At 35.7% G+C, this 6,433-nt stretch overlaps 1 pseudogene; it reads right to left on the reverse strand.

The window, feature by feature from the left end:
- Positions 1–2,002: 2,002 nt before the first annotated feature.
- Positions 2,003–3,657, reverse strand: LOC126057308 (olfactory receptor 5F1-like; annotated as a pseudogene).
- Between the last annotated feature and the right edge of the window lie 2,776 nt (positions 3,658–6,433).

Below are 6,433 nucleotides of genomic sequence, written 5' to 3' on the forward strand. Positions count from 1 at the left end.
TCTACTCTGTCCTATAGGGTCGCTATGAGTCAGAATCGACTTGCAGCAATGCATTTTTTTTTTTTAATCACTATTGAGAAACCCCAGTGGTGTAGTGGTTAAGTGCTATGGCTGCTAACCAAAAGGTTGGCAGTTCAAATCCACCAGGTGCTCTTTGGAAACTCTACGAGGCAGTTGTACTCTGTCCTGTAGGGTTGCTCTGAGTTGGAAATGACTCGATGGCAATGGGTAATCACTACTGAACATACTGTGTAGAACCAAACCTAGTGGCAATATCTCAAATTCCCTTAATTAGCTTTAGCAAATTCATTACCCAAGAAAAAACTGAGAAAAGGCAAAACATTAATTGATACCTGTACATATTTGGGAAGGGTGTAACATCAAATATTCAAGTGAAAACAAAAGAGACCAGAAAATTAGAAAAATAAAAACAATAAGTATACTGTAGCAAAGAGAAAAAAAGAGTATTTAACTTTATAAAGGAGGGTTTGATAAATATTGTCAAATGTTAAAGTCAGGTGAAGAAATCATATTAGATATAAAATTATCTGTTTCTCATTTATTTTTAAAACAAAATTTCTTTTGCTTTAGAGAAAACAAAAAAATTGGACTTTTTTTGTATAAATACAATGACCAATAAGCAAGGTAATTTGACAATTAAAAAAAAAATTTTACTACAAGTAATTAGGAGTTTGAGAAAGTATCAAAATCTATGTAAAAAACATATTCAATGAATTAAAATGGACCCAGCATCAGGAAGAGGGGGCAATATCTCTAGACTTTGTAAATGAGATTCATCAGATTGAGGACAGCTGAATTAGAGAGCAGAGACCATGGTTCAAAATAAGACATGCTAAAAACCCCGAACATCAGAACAACTTTATTTCATCTTCAACACATTTTTTCTATCCCTAAGTTTTACACTGGAAGCAGCATAATATTACTATTTCATTAGGCAATGTTTTGATCAATACATAATTTCCTTAAAACACACATTGTAAGTAAAACTTTGACGGCAACCTCCATATTAATTGTGCTTCCCATTTACGTTGAGATGAATTTCAATTGCCCTGTATTGACAATTGAAAAATGATTTCTGTGAAGAAGAAAATCAAGAACCTAATAAAGAATTTGTGTTAGATTCATCCTTTGAAGATTCATCTACCTACTTTAAAAGTATGTACCTACTGAAGCCCTTTGTGGGTTGTATCTTTTTATTTGTTTTTATTTTTGATGCGTGTGTGTGTGTCTGAGTATGTATGTGTGTGTTTGTGTGAGTCAGGACTATAGAAAGGGGAAGAAGGGCTCAGCAAGTCTCAAGGAAAATGGTAGGGAATGAAAGCAGTGCTGTCACTGGTGCATTCAAATCAGTCAGCAGTGTTTTTGATAGCAAAGTTTTGCACAAACACACTTTCATCATTTAATAAATGCAGGTGTGTATTATAGATAGAGAAAGAGAAATAGAAACAAAAGTTTAGAAGCATAATAAAACTATAGTCCTGAAGTTTGATTTAAGCATCACTTCCATGATATATGTCACTAAATTAAAAAGAAAATCCATTATAACTTCAAAGCGTTTATGAAACATGTGATAGGTAGCTAACAGTTATCTAACAAGTAGTAAAGAGTAATGCGTAACAGAAAACATTGAAAGTGGACCAAAATGTTCTCTATCTTTAGTTCAATGTGATATTGTGACTTTTGTCTCTAAACACTTAAACTTCTTTTTCCACAGCCAAGTGTGTATTATAAATAAGCTCTATTTTTAAAGACCCAGTGATGATAGAGTGATTATAACATAAACATCCATGCTCCTGTTATTATTTGTCTAATTTACCTTATCTCTAATTAGATACAGATATTTGAGTATTAAAATGTGTTTACTTTGAAAATATTCTAATGAAAACCTGTATGTGTGGACTAGCCTTTGGAACTTAATTAAAAAATTTATTTAATTCAGGAAATTAATTACTCTATTTAGTTCAGAAAATTAACCAGGCAATCACAGAATTGAAGGGATTCTTTTCCCAGTAATCACATTCCATAAAGCCTTCTTTACTTCCTCATTCCTGATGCTGTAGATCAGACGATTCGACATAGGGATCACCACTATGTACAACACAGAAGCCACTTCATTCAGACTCAGCGAGTAGCTAGAACTGGGTCCCAGATAAGTATAGATAGCAGTTGCATAGAACAGAATTACAGCAGTCAAGTGGGAGGAACAAGTTGAGAATGCTTTGCGCCTCTTTTCTCCCGAATGCATACGAAAGATGGAGAAGAGAATGTAGGAGTAGGAGGTGAGGATGGCCTGCAGAGCACCGACCATAGTCATACCAGCAAAAGTGGAAAAGATGGTTTTGTTGAGGTGTGTGTCAGAACAAGAGAACTTAAAAAGAGGGGTGCTGTCCCAGAAGTGATGGATGATATTGGAACCACGGAACGGTAAGCTGCTTACATAACTTGTGTTATCCATAAAGTTCAGCAATCCTGCTGTAAAGGGTCCAGCTGCCATTTTAAGGCAGACTGTCATGGGCATGATTAAGGAGTAAAGGAGTGGGTTACATACGGCCACATAGCGGTCATAGGCCATTAACCCAAGAAGGAGGCATTCAGTTGCGATAAAGAAATACATCTGCAGGAAGCAGCCATCAAAGGAGATGGCTTTCTTCTCAGACAATAAATCTACCACCATCTTTGGAGTCATGGTGGGTGAGTAGCAAACATCTACAAAGGACAAGTTAGCCAGGGAGAAATACATGGGTGTGAAGTTGAGAATCCATCCTGATTAGCAGGACCACCCCCACATTCCCCAGAACTGTGAGTGTGTAAATCACAGAAAATAGCAAAAAGAGGATATCTGTAGCTCAGGAGTGTCTGCTAATCCCAACAGGATGAACTCAGTCAGTGAGGTATAGTTTTTCCTGGTCACTTGTTACAAATATTTGCTGCTTAAACTTTGAATCAAGTGTAAATATTTCCTTCTCCAAAACTTTACAGGAAGGAGTTGAAATGTCAATGAGGATATTTACACATGGGGGAAAAAAAAAAAACTAGTATAATATAGAATAATAAATGGAATGACTGAAGTAAGAGGAAAAATAAATGCTACTGGAAAATCCATTTTGTTTTAACAAGCGATTGTCTGTCTTGAAGCCAGGTTGTAGGCCTTTTAAATTAGTTATCTAAGTCCACAGACTCCAGTTCAGCTTCTGCATATTTAACATTGGTTGTTCTCTTCTTTGTATACCAGCCCACATTAAAATGTAAAGGATAGAAATATTCTTGCCGAAGTTTCTCCAATTCTTTGTATGACTACGTGGATTTAATTCAAAGAATGTTTTCTGTCCCTTAAAACCACTCTGCAAAATCATCTCTGCAAAATTCGTACATTTCCCCTGGAAATAGCTTTTGTATAACACTAAGTAGGAAAAATTTTGACAACTAAATTAAGTGATACTTTGACACCCATCATAAATTTAAGAATAATTTTGTAATTATGTGTAGTGAGCCAAATGGCTGTTCTTTTTACAAGGATGACATATATCAAATTAATGGCATTTAATAGCAGATGTGGAATTTCTCCACCCAAGTGAATAACAGTACCAAATCCTTAGAACGTCCTTACCTGTGTATCTTACCTGTGTAGTCTACCATTTTCTTTAATATTAGGGGTTCTCATCTGAGGGTTGAAAAGAAACAAGAAAAATTTCATTCTTTTTTAAATGTAGTGTAAAATTTAATTACTGCTTTGTGAAATTTGAGATACCTTCTGAGTGAATACATGTTCAGGCACTTTTATTTTGTTTTCCTTCAAGAGGATTGAGGAGCTATGCGGATTAAATGTAGGTATTAATTGTGAGGTCAATTCTCTAAAGACAGGAAAATAAATCACAAAAGGGAATAAAATATGTATTTTCATGTGTATGTGGAATTCAAAGCTGATGGAATCAGACTTGTGGAGCTTGCATCATGATGTCGTTTCTGATCTCCATGTTATTTTAAAGTTCTTCACTTAAGTCAGATTAAAAAAATTTTAATTGACTATTTACATTGCTTCTCTCTTGGTATTTTTAGCTTATTCCAAAGGAATACATACCGCACTACCAAATTTATACTTTTCTGTGGCCTCTGTGTGTGTATCTGGATAAATTTAACCTGCAGCTTGGCTCTGTTGCCCAGTGAAATTAGGATGATGGGAAACTACCTAGTATTCTTTGTGACCATCTTCTAAGAAATACTCTTGCCTAAGCAAATAGGAAAACAGATAACCATACCAAATTTTGTGTGTGTGTGTATGTGATTTCAACTCTTTTTCTTTGTTGTTTGCAATTACTGTCGGTGACTATCATTCTATAAGAGGTAAAACAATAGTGTTCCTAGGCCAAGTTCACAAGTGAAAAAAGATGAGAGAAACCTCACTGGATGTCCATATGCAAGGAGAATCTATTTGCGTAAGACTTTGTCAGACTTGGAGGGGTATCTTTTTATTATTATTATTACTATTATTTATTGAGCTTTAAGTGAAAGTTTACAAGTCAGTCTCTCATACAAAAACTTATGCACACCTTGCTATGTACTTCTAGCTACTTTCCCCCTAATAAGACAGCATACTCCTCCTCTCCACCCTGTATTCCCCATGTCCTTTTAACCAACTTCTGTCCACCTCTGCCTTCTCATCTCGCCTCCAGACAGGAGTTACCCACATAGTCTCATGTGTCTACTTGAGCCAAGAAGCTCTGTCCTCATAAGTATCATTTTCTGTCTTATAGTCCAGTCCAATCCTTGTCTGAAAAGTTGGCTTTGGGAATGGTTCCAATCTTGGTCTAACAAAAGGTCCAGAGACCATGACCTCTGGGGCCTCTCTAGTCTCAGTCAGACCATTAAGTCTGGTCTTTTTACAAGAATTTCAGATCTGCATCTCACTGTTCTCCTGCTCCATCAGGGATTCTCTGTTGTGTTCCCTGTCAGGGCGGTCATCTTTGGTAGCCAGGTACCATCTAGTTCTTCCAGTCTCAGGCTGATGTAGTCTCTAGTTTATGTAGCCCTTTTGTCTTTTGTGCCCATCTTTCCCTTATGTTTTTGGAGTTCTTCATTCTTGGAGGACATCTTAAGGGACCATTTTACCAGCAAGGGTATAATGTTCACAGGTACAAACACTACTGTTCTGCCACCTATTTCTCCTCTGGTGATACTGTGGGAAATATAGACAAACAACATAGACTACTACAGTAGTAGAGAATTTTTTAAAAATGGACCAGAGATGACTAGAAAGCTAGCTGGGAAAATTGGCTTGAGGATAACAGATGTTCTTGGTATTTTTTGTGATAATATATGAATTTGTGTTATGTAAAAGTGAGTATTTTAAGAGCTAAAATGTTGAGCTTATTAGAATTATTTTCTAAAGAGGGAAGGAATAGGAAACAGATCTTTGAGTACAGACTACCATAAATTTGAGAACCCAATGATCACGAAGATGTCACAGTGCCAGGCAACATTTTTTTCTGTTGTTCTGAGTCAGAGTTGACTACATGACAACTATCAACAACAAAGACCTTCTATAGTGTGTCTTCACCACAAATACCTTTGTTTTGGATGGTATCATCTACTTGCTTTTTGCTAAATCCAATGGACTTGTTTCACTTATTAATTTAGTGAAGGCTCTGAAGAATTTACACATCTATTCAACCTTCTTTCTCTATATTTATATATTTATTACCTGTATTTTTATTCTGATTCTCTTACGTCTTATTAGGTAATTCAGATACTAGTTTACACTGAAGGTGCTTAGAAGATATATTCTAGTGTTCTAGTGTCTCTTGACTCAGTACTCATCAAAGGGAAGCTTATGAGTTGTAGAGTAAGTTTCATAATTGAATTATGTTGAATCAGTAAAATCTTAATTTGAAAGGAATCTGTTGCTGAAATGCATGTAGATTTTAAGTTCTTTTTTTTTATATAGAGAAGAATTAAATTATGTTGAATCATTAAAATCTTAATTTAAAAGGAAGAATAAAATACATGAAGATATTTTCAGAATGTAATGCCTGGGTCAGAGGTCCCAAAGACCACTCTCAGGTTTAATGATCTCACAGATCTCAATAAAGTCATTATACTCAGCATTATGGTTTACTACAGTGAAAGGATACACACTGACATTGGCAAAGGAAAAAGACACATAAGGTGGAGTCCAGGAGAAACCAGGCTTGAACTTCCAGTTGTCTTCTTCCAGTGAAATAGAACAGAGAGTGCTTAATTCTCTAAGAAATGTTTTGTGACAACATGTAAAAAATATTGCCAAACAGGGAAGCTCACCTGAGCACTGGCTTCCATTTATTCAGGATCAGTCATGTAGGTATGGAGCATAGGTATGACTGACCTTAGCTATTCAGCCTTTAGCCTATATATCCCCAGTGATCAAAAAGATATAGTA

The sequence above is a fragment of the Elephas maximus genome, chromosome 13 (genome assembly GCF_024166365.1).
Source record: "Elephas maximus indicus isolate mEleMax1 chromosome 13, mEleMax1 primary haplotype, whole genome shotgun sequence".
Lineage (NCBI taxonomy): Eukaryota > Metazoa > Chordata > Mammalia > Proboscidea > Elephantidae > Elephas > Elephas maximus.